Source organism: Lutra lutra, chromosome 2, assembly GCF_902655055.1.
Source record: "Lutra lutra chromosome 2, mLutLut1.2, whole genome shotgun sequence".
Lineage (NCBI taxonomy): Eukaryota > Metazoa > Chordata > Mammalia > Carnivora > Mustelidae > Lutra > Lutra lutra.
The window spans coordinates 184,615,131-184,627,889 of record NC_062279.1 but is presented as its reverse complement, the minus strand read 5'-3'; the positions used below and the strand labels follow the sequence as shown (position 1 = coordinate 184,627,889).

The following is a 12,759-nucleotide window of genomic DNA, read 5'->3' as shown; positions in this document are numbered from 1 at the left end:
TCTCAAAGAAGTGGATGGTCTGCAGGGTTAAATGCTGCAGAAAGGTCAAGGTGAAGGACAACTAAGAAAGCCCTTTGGGCTTGGTGGTTAGCAATTTTAAGCACCCTGAGCAGACTTGGAGGGTGGCAGGAGGAGTGTAGTCACAGCTCAGAGGCTATTTGTTATGGAAAGGAGAGAAATAGGTTAATCATTAAAAGGTCCAAAAGAGGAACAAATTACCCAATATAAGGGAAGCTGAGCATGTGTGCACTGAGAAGAGATAACATAAGGAGAGCCTGGAGGAGCCAAGAAAAGGAGGAACTGAACCAGGTTCTCCAAGGTGAGCAGAAAGGATGACGTTAAGAACCCAGGTTACACACGGAACTTAGAAATCAGAAAAACCATATTCCTTTGAGGAATAATTACCTATATAGAGATCTTTCAATGCAAGATTGTAGTTGAAACTAAAAGAAGTTCAAAACCTAGAACTTGAGCTCCAGGTGCAGGTAGACTGGGATTTAAATTCCAGCCTTGCTTCTCGGGAGCTGTGCAACCGTGGGCAAGCTATTTAACTCATCTGTCCTTCACTGTCCTCTTCTATAAAGCGGCAAAAGTAACAGACCCACCTCATCAGTTGTCTTAGTGAGGGTTATATGAGAACTACATATAAAATCTCTTGGTAGTTATAAATTCTCAGTAGCTCTAACAAAAATAAAACACATCCATAGTCCTACAACTGAGAACTCAGTTAAAATTACATTGTGTTCCACCATAACCCTCTTCGTACCACTTTTTTACAATGCTCTTGACAAATATCTGAGAAACAAGATATGGTTTGTATAAGAATTGTTTGTGACTCATCTTCCTCATGTTATATGGGGTTAAATCTCTTTCCCCTCCCGTCCTCTGGTGTAACTGAGATGAAGTTACCATGGATTTTGGTTCAGCCACTCACACTAGTTGACTTGGACATACATATGAAGTACACAGCCCCGTGTCCTCTGTCTAGGATGACGGATCCTGGGGGATGACATCAGCACACCATTTTGAAATCTCCAGCTCTTAGCTAGGATAAGTGATTAAAGCTCCTGATGACTGGATATCTCCATACAATATTGTCCTAATATGCAGGTCATAAAAAGGCAAGCTCTTATGCAACAGAAATTAGGCAAAACTCATTAACACTCCCCTCCCAAAAAATAACATTTTACATCTAAGAGGGACAAAATTGTGAAAGAACATGCTACTGACTTCAGTTTCAAGCCCTGTGACACAGACAACGATGAGCCATCTTCCTGGCGACAGATGTGTCAGCCTCACTGCCTTACTCTAGTCTCCCCAGCAATGCTGGATTTTCCCCAGTAAATGCAAGTAACTACGACTATAGTATCTTGTTTTCCTCAGAATATTTTTTCATTTACACTTAAACCTTTTCCCTCTCATGAGCTTCCTTTTTTGTTTTCTTTACTGTATCCTGTTGTAATAAGAGGATTTTGTTTTTACATCGATTTGGAAAACTTCCTTCCTGGCATTCAGATGCTCGCCTCAGATGTCAGACAGAGAGATAATGGCCCATTGCTGGCCCTGGGGAAGGGGATGACGGAGAAACAAGGAGAGCTGTAGTCTCCACAGGCCGGTCAGGTTGACATACTTCGTGCGTGAGAGGGGCCCAGTGTGCACCAACAGTGCTTTACTGTTCACTCTGACGACACCGGGACATTAACATGCAAGGCTAGTGTTTTGAAAATTGTCAGTATTTTCTAATCGATGCACTCTTTGAAATGTCAGTGGGTTTTCTAAGGAACTTAACCACTCAGAACAAGGTTAGATTTATTACAGATGCCAATTTTTGTGATCAAAATCCGCTCTTCCTGGGTTACGACATACCTACCTCTTTCTGAAGCAGACTGCGTTCAGTAGCTGCCTTCTCGTGGAAAACTAAATACGCCATAAACAACATTTTAAAAAATATCTAGGGAAAGAGGAGAAACATGTAACTGAGTGGAACTTGCCTGTAAAAGAGATTTTGACAACATTATTACCCTCCAGAGCCCTGTTTGACTGAAATCCCAATTTCAAAACTTGCCTGCATCCCCACAAATAGTAGAATTCTAGTACTTAAAAAGATCTATGGTGGGGCTTGGGGGAGACCTATGGGATGGCTTTGTCCAACTCCCTCATTTATTAATGAGGAGGCAGAGCCCAGGGAGGTGAAACATGAGATCCAAAGCAAGGTAGCAAGAAATGGATTCAGCACCCAGCTCCTAACCCAGTGCCCATCATTTCAGTCCCTGTCCCTGCCTCAGTCTTCTGAGGTGGGATCTGGGAAAGAAAAAGATAATGAAAAATCACAATGGAAACCTTTTAAAGGTAGAAACTAGGTTTCCTTTTTTTTTTTTTTTAAAGATTTTATTTATTTATTTGACAGAGAGATCACAAGCAGGCAGAGAGGCAGGCAGAGAGAGAGGAGGAAGCAGGCTCCCTGCTGAGCAGAGAGCCCAACGCGGGGCTCGACCCCAGGACCCTGGGATCATGACCTGAGCCGAAGGCAGAGGCTTTAACCCACTGAGCCACCCCAGGCACCCCCTAGGTTTCCTTTTTAACCACTGGCCACTTCCCCACCTCCTCTTTCCTAGCTTTGTCTGATTCTCTCCAACACCAGCGAGCCTCCCAACTGACTAGAATTGTGTGATGTGGTATCTACCCTGAGTAATTGGCCCATCTCCTTCTTCCGCACGATGTTGTCTCAGACAAACATCGACTAAACATTCGTGATATGCAAGGCAGCAAGTAGGTCCTGAATTCCTGCAAATTATATAGAAACATAAAACAGTCTCCCTGTCCTTGAGAAGTTAACAAAGTAGTCCTGAAAACCAATAGGGCACTAAACAACCCATAGCCAGCATGCTGACTTAAAAGGGTCCCACCTTCTCTGGGGGGCAGTGAAGGCAAGGAGGGAAGGGCATTCTGGGCAGAGGGAATACAATTTGACAGTCTGGGAGAACTGCTAGGTCCTTCACAATAGCTGAAGCCCATGCTTCTGAAATTTTAATATGCATACAAGCCACTAGGGCTCTTGTTAAGATGCAAATTCTGATTCTGCAGGTCAGGAGTGAGCTCTGAAATTCTGCATTGCTAGCGAGCTCCCCGGTGATGTTGATGTATTCTGTGGCCCCCTGTTGAGTAGCAAGGAGCTAGAGAGAAGAGGAAGGTAGGGTTATAAGCAGGAGCTGGTTAATAAAGTGTTTTGAAGGTCATGCTATCGAATTTGGATTTTTTCCAAAAAATAACAGGAGTAACAAATATACTTGGATAACTTGAAATGGATGTTGGCTTTCTAAGTTTGCTGGAAGCTTGGAAGTCATTTCCACCAGACAGCTTTCTCACCATCCCTGGGTGGAGCATCACATGCATGTCTTAATTTAGAGCCTTGTTGCACCGTAAGGTAATGCTGATTCCCCCATCTGTCAAATTCGCTTGAAGCACTGGAAGGACAGTTACGTCTTTGTCAGCATTAAATCCACAAACTGCATGCACCCAACACCTACCCTGTATCTGACCTATAGGAGTTTTTCCGTGAACTTCGGTGACATGATGTGTTTGCTCTAGATTAGTGATTTTCAGATGTAGGCATGTGTCAGAATCGCCTGGACAGCTTTTGAGGCAGATTGCTGGATCCCACTCCCAGAGTTTGAGATTCACTAAGTCTGGGATGGAGACGGAGAGAGTTGATGATTCTAACGTGCTCACAGGTGACACAGATGCTGCCAACCTGGGGACCACACCTTGAGAACCACTGGTTTAGGGTAGATCATTGATTACTTCCTACCAAATGGTGTTAACAAATACGATAAAGTAAGGTAATGACTAAAAGCCTGCCCTCAAGGTTGTAGAATCATGGGCAAATGAGTTCACCTCTCCAGGCCTCTAGAATGTGCATTTGTGATGAAGATGATGATGGTGCCCACCTACTAGGGCCAACGTGAGGGTTCACACTGAGCAAATATGTAGAAAACACTCAGTGGATTTAATGAGCACTGGGTGTTACATACAATGGATGAATCACTGAAACTAATAATACACTATATTATATTAATTAATCGAATTTAAATAAAATGTAAAAAAAGAAAGAAAACACTCAGGAATTGCAAATATGTATTAAATGTTCCTGCTAAAGGAACTCTCTCACTTGCTGATGGCACAGAGAGAAGAAAACAGCTTCTTAACCAAGCCACAATGTGTTAATCTTTACAGGGAAACGTGGCAAATGTAAACTTAATCCCTAATCTTTTAAGTCTGTAGGAACATTCCAGCCCCTGTTGCATTTTTGTGACCACAGTTTTTATATTTTCTTTATTGGTAAAAACATTAGCTGACTCCTGGGTTTGTTAAAAAGCTTTGCACTGCACACCCCTTGGGAAGGCTATAACCAAAAAGACGATAGCAAATGCTGGAGAGATTGGAAACTTTGTGTATTGCTCGTGGGAATGTAAAATGTGCAGCCACTTGAGAAAGCAGTTGGGCAGTTCCTTAAAAAAGGTTAAACATGGAGTTACCATCTGACCTGGCGATCCCACTTCCAGGTCGGAATCCCTAAGAGAATCAAAAACGTGTGTTCTTACAAAAACTTTTGCATGAATGTTCATAGCAGCCCTGCTCATAGTAGCCCAAATGTGGAAAGAACCCAAGGGCACATCAGTTGGTGAATATTTAAACCAACTTGGTGTCTATCTGCACAATGGAATAACACGCAACCCTAAGAAGGAAGGAGTGATACATGCTACGACATGGCTGAAACTTGAAAACATTTTGCTGAGTGGAAGTTGTCTGATACAAAGGCCACATATTATATGACTCCGTTTATATGAAATGTCCAAAATAAGCAAATCCATAGGGACAGTGCTTAAAAAGATCTGTGGTGGGGTTGGGGCAGGTTAGATGTTGCCAGGGCTGGGGAAAGGAGAGATTGGAGAGTGACTGATGGAGATATGGGATTTCTTTTGGGGATGATGACATGGTCCAGAATTAGATAGTAGTGACAATTATATAGTCTTATGAACACACTAAACATTACTGAATTGTACACTTTAAAAGTTTTATACTACAAATTTCATAGTATGTAAATGATCTCAATGTTAAACAAGATTTAAGGGCGCTTGGGTGGCTCAGTGGGTTAAGCCTCTGCCTTCCGCTCAGGTCATGGTCTCAGGGTCCTGGGATCGAGGCCTGCATCAGGCTCAGCAGGGGTCTGCTTCCTCATCTCTTTCTGCCTGCCTCTCTGTTTACTTGTGATCTCTCTGTGTCAAATAAATAAATAAATAAATAAATCTTAAAAAAAAATTTAAGACACTAAAATCCTACTTGGTGATACTATCATTTTCATTTTAGAGTTGCACAGTGTAAGGGCAGCCAATAGGCACATGTGGCTCTTGAGCTCTTGAAACTCGGTTAGTTAGTCCAAAGTGAGCTATGCTGTAAGTAAAAATACAGTCTAGAATTTGAAGACTTAGTTAAAAAAAAAAAAAAAGAACGTACATTACCTAGATACATTCTTGATATTGAGGTGATACTATTTGGGATATAATATAGTTAAATAAAATATAATGTTAAAATGAACTTACCTATTTATTTTTACTTTTTCTAAAATGTGGCCACTAGAAAACTTTAAATTCTGTCTGTGGCTCATATTATCTATCTAACCGCCAGCTCTGCCTTCGAGGTCACCCACAGCAGGTTGGTTTCTTTGCAGAGGCCCATGTAAGTGTTTGCATCTGGAAGTTAGTGAATCTGAGGCTGGTCCTTTCCTTCGTGAACATAAAGGGCTTTGTACCCTGGGCTTGATTAGCTCTGTTCCATTAGCATGACTCAACACATGTAAACAGGGCAATTCAATGGGTGCTTCCAGTTTTTGTTCTTTGAGTAGAAGGCCACCTGCAAAAACAGAGCCTTGTTATCTCAAAGAGCAAGGTTCTGGGTCATTATTATTTTAGAAAGTACTTTTTGTGTCTCTTGCTAATGAACTACACAGCAAGTCATCTGAAAAAGGAATTTTTAAGATATTTCTTTCCTGCTCAGAGTGACTTTTTTTCCAAGACTCAAGTTCTGTCTCAAAATATTCTTAGCCTTGACATGCATTTCTGGATTTAACTGAAAATGGGTCATAGGAATTCTCCTGGAACGGAAATTGTTTCTAAATGCACTGAACGCAAGGGTTTATTTTGTAGGTGCAATAGTTAAGGGCAAATTATGTAAATAGGGTAGGAATGTCCACCAGTGAGGAAGTTAACTAGGTTGATTGCTTTTTTCAAAAAATCATAATATCTTTTTATTATGAAAACAATGTATGTTATTTTGAAAAATCTCAGAAACACCAAAAAACAGAAATAAATAATCCACACTCTTAATCTCACAGCTGGAGATAATCATTGTTAATATACAAATATTTATCCCTCCATTGGAAGAAAGGTCTTGATAAGTCAAAATTATTCTACACAGAGAAGACTGGAGCAAATACTGTTGTTGACTGTTGAATGACAAAGAGTAGGACACTTATTTTTCAACCAATTAAAAATAATTCCATTGGCACTCTAAATTTTCAGAAGAAAAATCCAGTCTGTATAGGTTTAGTATACAATATCCCTGTGTTACTATTTAGTGGCTGGGCTGGATGTAATCCTTCAGCCCTACTTCCATAAAGCAAGAAAGATATTTACATTACACACATGGAAGTTGTGGGTGGGCATATCTCTATACATTTTTTTTTCTATTCGCCAGCAAGGTTGTATAAAAATATTTACTGCTTTCCTATAGGTTCACTTGCGTGCTGTAGAGTCCACGTCATGAGGCAGAAGGATGGATTATTCACTGGAGTTTTTATGGACCCACGTTCAAGTGTTTCCCCAGCTGTGTTTACAGCTTTGGGTTTCTAAGCCTCTTGAGAAGTAATCAGTTTTGATTATCTTAAATCCCAAAGTAAATTTTCTTTTTTGGAGATTATTCTAGTTGTTAACACAGGTTAGTCTGGCCCTATTAAACCATCTTTTAAGTGCTGTGACATCCAAAAAGAAAGCCGTGGTTTTGCTTCGAGGAGAGAGGACGATTTGAAATATGAATCAGATCCTTCCTGGTAAGAGGCAAAGTCTCAGAACTCCTTTGTGCTCTCTTTCTATCTCTCTCTTTAAATCTTGTCCTACTCTTTGGTCATTTCATTGAATAAGTCTGGTCTCTTTAGCACAAGTCCCTTTAGAGCCAAGATTCTTATATGATGTTTTTTATTAGTTCATAGTTTTATAACTTTCCATGTACAAACACAGACATATATTACGCTCTCAGTAATATTTGTTTCTTGAATAATGAGAAGAACATGAGATATTTAAAAGCTTGGGAGATTATAACTTATAGTGATTTTTTGTTAGGTAACTTTTATAAATGACTGTGTTTAATAGTCCTTCATTTAAACCTTAAGGATTCCTTAGCTGTAACTATACATTTAGCCACATTTAGAGCCAGAGTGTTTGTTAAGAGTGAAGGCTCTGCATTTTAGCTGTTAGCTTGGGCAGATCAATGAACACATTTGTGCCTCAGTTTCCTTATGGAGATGATAACTAACCAATTGACTAAATTAGTTAATTCATGGAAAGTGAATGGCATAATGACTGGCATATTGATAAGGTGTCAGTAGATGTTAGCTGCTGCTCCAGCCTACCCCCCACTTCCCGCGATTAATATATCTACAACCACTACCTTCTTGACCAATGTACCCAGTCTTCCACCCAGTGGACAGATACTCTCTACTTCCAGGCTGGGATCTTTGAGAACTATTATTTGGAAAAGTAAGACAACAGAGGAACATCTGCAGAACTGGCCAGGTAAGCCAAACCAACCAGCCATTTGTTTTGTGACAAATGAAATGAAAGCAGCAACAGGTGTCCCATGAGACCCTTAATTTGGTCAGCATATGGTGCTGTCCTGACTGCAGGGTCCTGAAGAGGAGACGCAAGATCCAGTGCCTGTCTTTGCCATCTTGTCTCTTGCGAAGTTTTTCGAGTGTGTAGTACTTAGGAATTACTTGTGTCCATATAGGGAATGTGTTTTCCTAGATTTCTAGGAGGGCAGAAAAAAAAGAAAAGGGCCCTCACTATACACAGAATGCTAGAAAAGAGAAAGGATAGATACTGAATTAAAATGCCCAAGCTTCTATATTCATCAACTATTGCTAGATGATGAACCACTTCAAAACCCAGTGACTGAAACAATAACCATTTATTATTTCTCATATTCCTGGGGATTGGCTGAGCCATTCCTCTGCAGGCTTTGTCTGGGATCACTAATGAGACTGTCCTTAGCTGGAAGGGCCAAGATAGCCTCACTTACGTGTGTGGGAGTTGGTGCCGGCTATTGACAAGAGCCTCTTCTCTTCCCAAGAACTCTCCTTCTCCAGTAGGCTGTCCTGAGCTCCATTGCGGCATGGCCATCTCAATGTTCCAAGAGAGCAAGAGGGAAAGCTGCAAAGCCTCTCAATGCCTAGGCTCTGGGACTCCCACAGAGTCTGGGGCCAGCACAGGCAAGTTCACAGCGGGTGGAGAAATGGCCCCAACTTCATGTTGGGAGAAGTATATCACATTGCACAGCATCAGTTAACTACTGCTGAATTTAAAATAATAATAATAATAATAGATTAAAACAATGATTTTTAAATTTCTTCATAATTCATCGGAGGCCATCATCATAGTAATCTTACCACAACTCATTTACCACTCTTTAAATTGTGGCCATTTCTGTGTAGTTGCATGTTGACCTCCTGTTTCTCCCTGCAGTTTATCAGTTTGAAGTATCATGACAAAACTGGGTCAGTGATTTGAGGAAAAAGGAGAACTTCATTTCTGTCTCACTCTCAGAGTCCAAAACAGATGAATGAATTTAGGAATGGCTCCCAAAGTCAACTTGGGATAAGATGAAGAGAGAACATGTTTTAGTAGAGAAAAGGAGCCAGATTCTGAGGTGGGGCCACAACCCTAGAGTCCTCCCTGCACCTGGGGCATCCTTTGAAGTGAAGGAAATTGCTCTACCACAAGGAGGCTCAAAGAGGCAGACAGATGTGAGGGTGGAATGTAAAACTAGCAAACATTTTATAAACACAAGGAGATGAGGGACTCATGAGCAGTAAACAGCATGGGCTGAATGAAGCTATCTCAAGTTAGTTGTTGGCTTCTGTGTTTTACTTCATATTGGATCCTGAGGAAGTTCACAATTTAGACAAGTCTATAATTCTAAGATGTATGACCTGAAGGATTGGCCATTTTCCCAGGTACCTGTGGTGGAACCCTTCGCCTTCTGCCCAGAATCGTGTGATGCCCTTTACCTAGAAAGGTTAACCCGGCAGTCAAGAAAGGAAATATGGGCAAGAAAGAATAGAGGTAGAAACACCAAAGGATATCCATTTCTAGAAGATTGTTGGAGACGTTCTGAGTGCTACTTCTGAGACAAAATATTACATGATAGTAGGGGAAATCTTAGAATTAAATATGGAAATCCCAGAATCAGAAACTTGCCTGGAGAATGTGTTGGTGCAGGAATATTAGTGGAATAGCAGATTTTCCTGGATAGGAAGAAGTTATCTGCGAGGCAAATATGCCCTCAAATGGGCCAGGTGAGTTCTTTGTGTCTGAACAGCACACATGTAACATTTTCACAAATACACGTGTGTGATTCAGTTCACACATTGGTACAAGTGTGTGGTCATGTGTGGGTGGTCTTTTAGTTTTCTGCTTATTGGCTTGACACCTCCTTTTCTCTTCCACACATACCAATTCCCAACCCACCCGCCTACCCAGATAAACCATAGTAATAGTCTAATATGTATCTTTCCTATTTTTACCAATGGCTATATAATAATATACCCATGGACACACACACATACACGTGCTATCTGATCATTGTTTATTTCACAAATCTAGAGCCACAGTACACATAGCACACATTTTCCCCCTGCATTGTGCTTTACTCAGTCAACAACACCTTCTGAAGTTCTTCCTGTCAACCAGAACAGCTCTGAATTGTTCTGCTTAATGTCTCCATGGTTCCATCATATGGCTACTCCAGTTTATTTTATCATTCCCCTATTCCTAGAAACACATTGTAGCTTTTACAAATAATTTGAAGAAAAAAAAAAAAGAAAACTCCTCACCCTCCAAAAAATACCTTTATATGAACCTTTCTGTCCCAGTGACTTCATTTCTCCTTGAGAGGTTCTTAGGAAAAGGACGGCTGGCCTGAAGAGTATATGTATTGTAAATTTTAATACAGATCACCATACTGCTTCCCCAAGAGGCTATATTATCTCTTTAATTAATTTTTTCAAAGGGGGTGGGCAGAGGGGCAGAGAGAGAGGGAGAGATAGAATCTCAAGCAGGCTCCATGCCCAGCACAGAGCCCAATGCAGGCCTTGATCCCACAGCCCCAAGATCACAACCTAAGCTAAAATCAGGAGTACGGCTCTGAACTGACTGAGCCACCCGAGTGCCCTGGCTATATGATTTCTCATTCCATTCACACTGCATGAAAGACTCCCTTTCCTATATCCCTGCCAGTGATAAGTGTTACAGATCTTTTAAATTTTAGACAATCTGACTTCTCATTTTAGTTTACTTTGCAGTCCCTTCCCTCGTGATGAATTAGAGGCTATTTGCATGTTTCTTGGCATTTGGATTTGCCTTTCTGAGTATTACTCATTCATATTCTTTACCTGTTTTCCTATTGGTTTGTTCTTGTTTTACTTGTCAAATTCTAATCTTTGTGTATTATAAAAATTAAATATGTTATCTGCATTATATATATATATTTCTGCAAATCTGTTACAGTCAATGATATTTTATACTTTTGCCTTAAAAATTTTAATTATTATAGTTAAATACGTCTGTCTTTTCTCTTATAGCTTTTGACTTCTCAGTTTTCATCAGAAAAGTTTTCCTGCTCGTTATAGTATGCATAATCTACTAGATTTTCTTGCAAGAGTTTTGATTTATCTTTATATTTTTCATTTGCATTTTTGTACCATATCCTTGGATGTGCCATAAAATTAGGATCCAATAAATTTCTGGTTTGAGCATAATGGCTTCATAGAGGTTTTAATTAACTGAAGTCCCCTGTCCCATCTCTATTTTTCCAAAATTACTTGTTTTGTCTTTGGTATTTATTTTTCTCTAGAAACTTTAGAATCAGTTTACCCAATTACCCAAAACAAACACAAAAAATACCCCATTAATTTTTATGGCATTGAGTCTTCTCATCCAAGAATTTGGTACATCTTTCCATTTCTTCATTTCTCCTTTTACATATTTTAGTATGACTTTGTTGTTTATTTCCTTTTTTTGGCATATCTATTACTAAATATTTCACAAGGGTTTCTTTTTCACTGTTTTAAATGGATTTCTTCCAATCCTATTCTTATTGCCAGAATAAAGAAAAGCTACTGATGTTTTGTTTTGTTTGTAGTTTTGGATCCATCTACTTTACCAAATTCTCTTCTTAATTCTGGGAGATTTTTTTACTAGATTCCTTTGGGTTTCCTAGGTTTACAGTCATGTCATCTGTAAAAAAAAAAAGATACTTTTTCCTTTTCTTTTCCAATGTTTATTCCAGTTTTAAAATTTGCTGCCATAAAATTTCCCAAACTTTTATAATTTTGCTCTTTCTTCTTTTTAAAAAACCAAGCTTATTTAGTAAATGTATACATTTTTAATATAACACGATTTTGAATTTATTTACATATTTACTTTTTTCTTTCTACTTCATTAATTTAAGATTTTAACTTTATTAATCACTTGGTTTTTTGATAATTTCTTAGAATGTGGCTTTAGTTTCTTTATCTCTTCATTCTTTCACAAGGACAACATTTTGACTAAAAAATTTTTATATGATCTTCTAGAGCCTTAGAGTATACAATAAAGTTCCCTTTTTTTGTAGCTTTCAAGATTGTCAGTGATTTCTCTTTGATTTCTTTAAGCCAATTGTCATCTAAGTGTTTCTTAATTTCCAAGCAGTCAAGTTTTTGGTCATTTTTAAATATTTCTTGTCTTAGTTAGTAAATTAGGATCAGACCACACAACCTATAACATTTTTACTCTTTGAATTTGCTGAAGTTTTCTTGGTAGCCAGGTTTAAGTGTTTATAAATGTTTCATAGACATACAAAAATTTTCTGTTTCAGGAATGTAGGGTTTTGCCCTAAGATAGTGTTGGGAGACAGCATGGCATAGAATTTAGAGAAAGCCAAGACTTTAGAGAATATATGTCTACTTTCTAATCTTCACTTTACCATATGACTGTGAGCACATCTGTAAGATATGAATGATAATGGTGTCTATTTCATAGAGTTCTTATGAGGATTACATTATTTAATATTTGTAAAGTATTAGAATAGAAATTAGCACATAGCAAATGCTATGTTACTTGTTATAGAAATAAAAATAATCAATTCATCTATATCCTTACTGCTTTCTTTCTGCAGAATTGTCCAATACAGTCCAAAGAGATATCAAGTTAATATAAACTTTTTGGTGTTTTTGAGGATGGCTTGTGAGTTAAAACAGTATTCTGGTGCTATTTTCTTTTTAATTAAATTTTAAATTATTAAAGTGATAAGTTTTAAAATACTTCCTTAACTTTTTAAAACTGTATTTTAAAAATTTTTTTAAAATTTTTATTTTTTAAATTTCTTTTCAGTGTTCCAGAATTCATTGTTTATGCACCACACCCAGTGCTCCATGCAATACGTGCTGTA

The 12,759-nt window shown here is 38.8% G+C and overlaps 1 protein-coding gene across 7 annotated transcripts in view; it reads left to right on the top strand.

Annotated features, from left to right (window-relative positions):
• Positions 1–12,759, top strand: part of LNX1 (ligand of numb-protein X 1) — a 176,571-nt gene that overhangs the window by 28,898 nt on the left and 134,914 nt on the right. Inside the window, exon 2 of one of the 7 annotated variants that reach the window (XM_047719288.1) lies at positions 6,790–7,105. The exons of 5 other annotated variants lie outside the window; for them this stretch is intronic. The gene's annotated coding sequence lies outside the window, so the exon portion shown is untranslated. Of the gene's footprint in view, positions 1–6,789; positions 7,106–7,829; positions 7,848–12,759 lie in introns of those variants that run through there. One more of the 7 variants, XM_047719286.1, reaches the window with a different exon arrangement.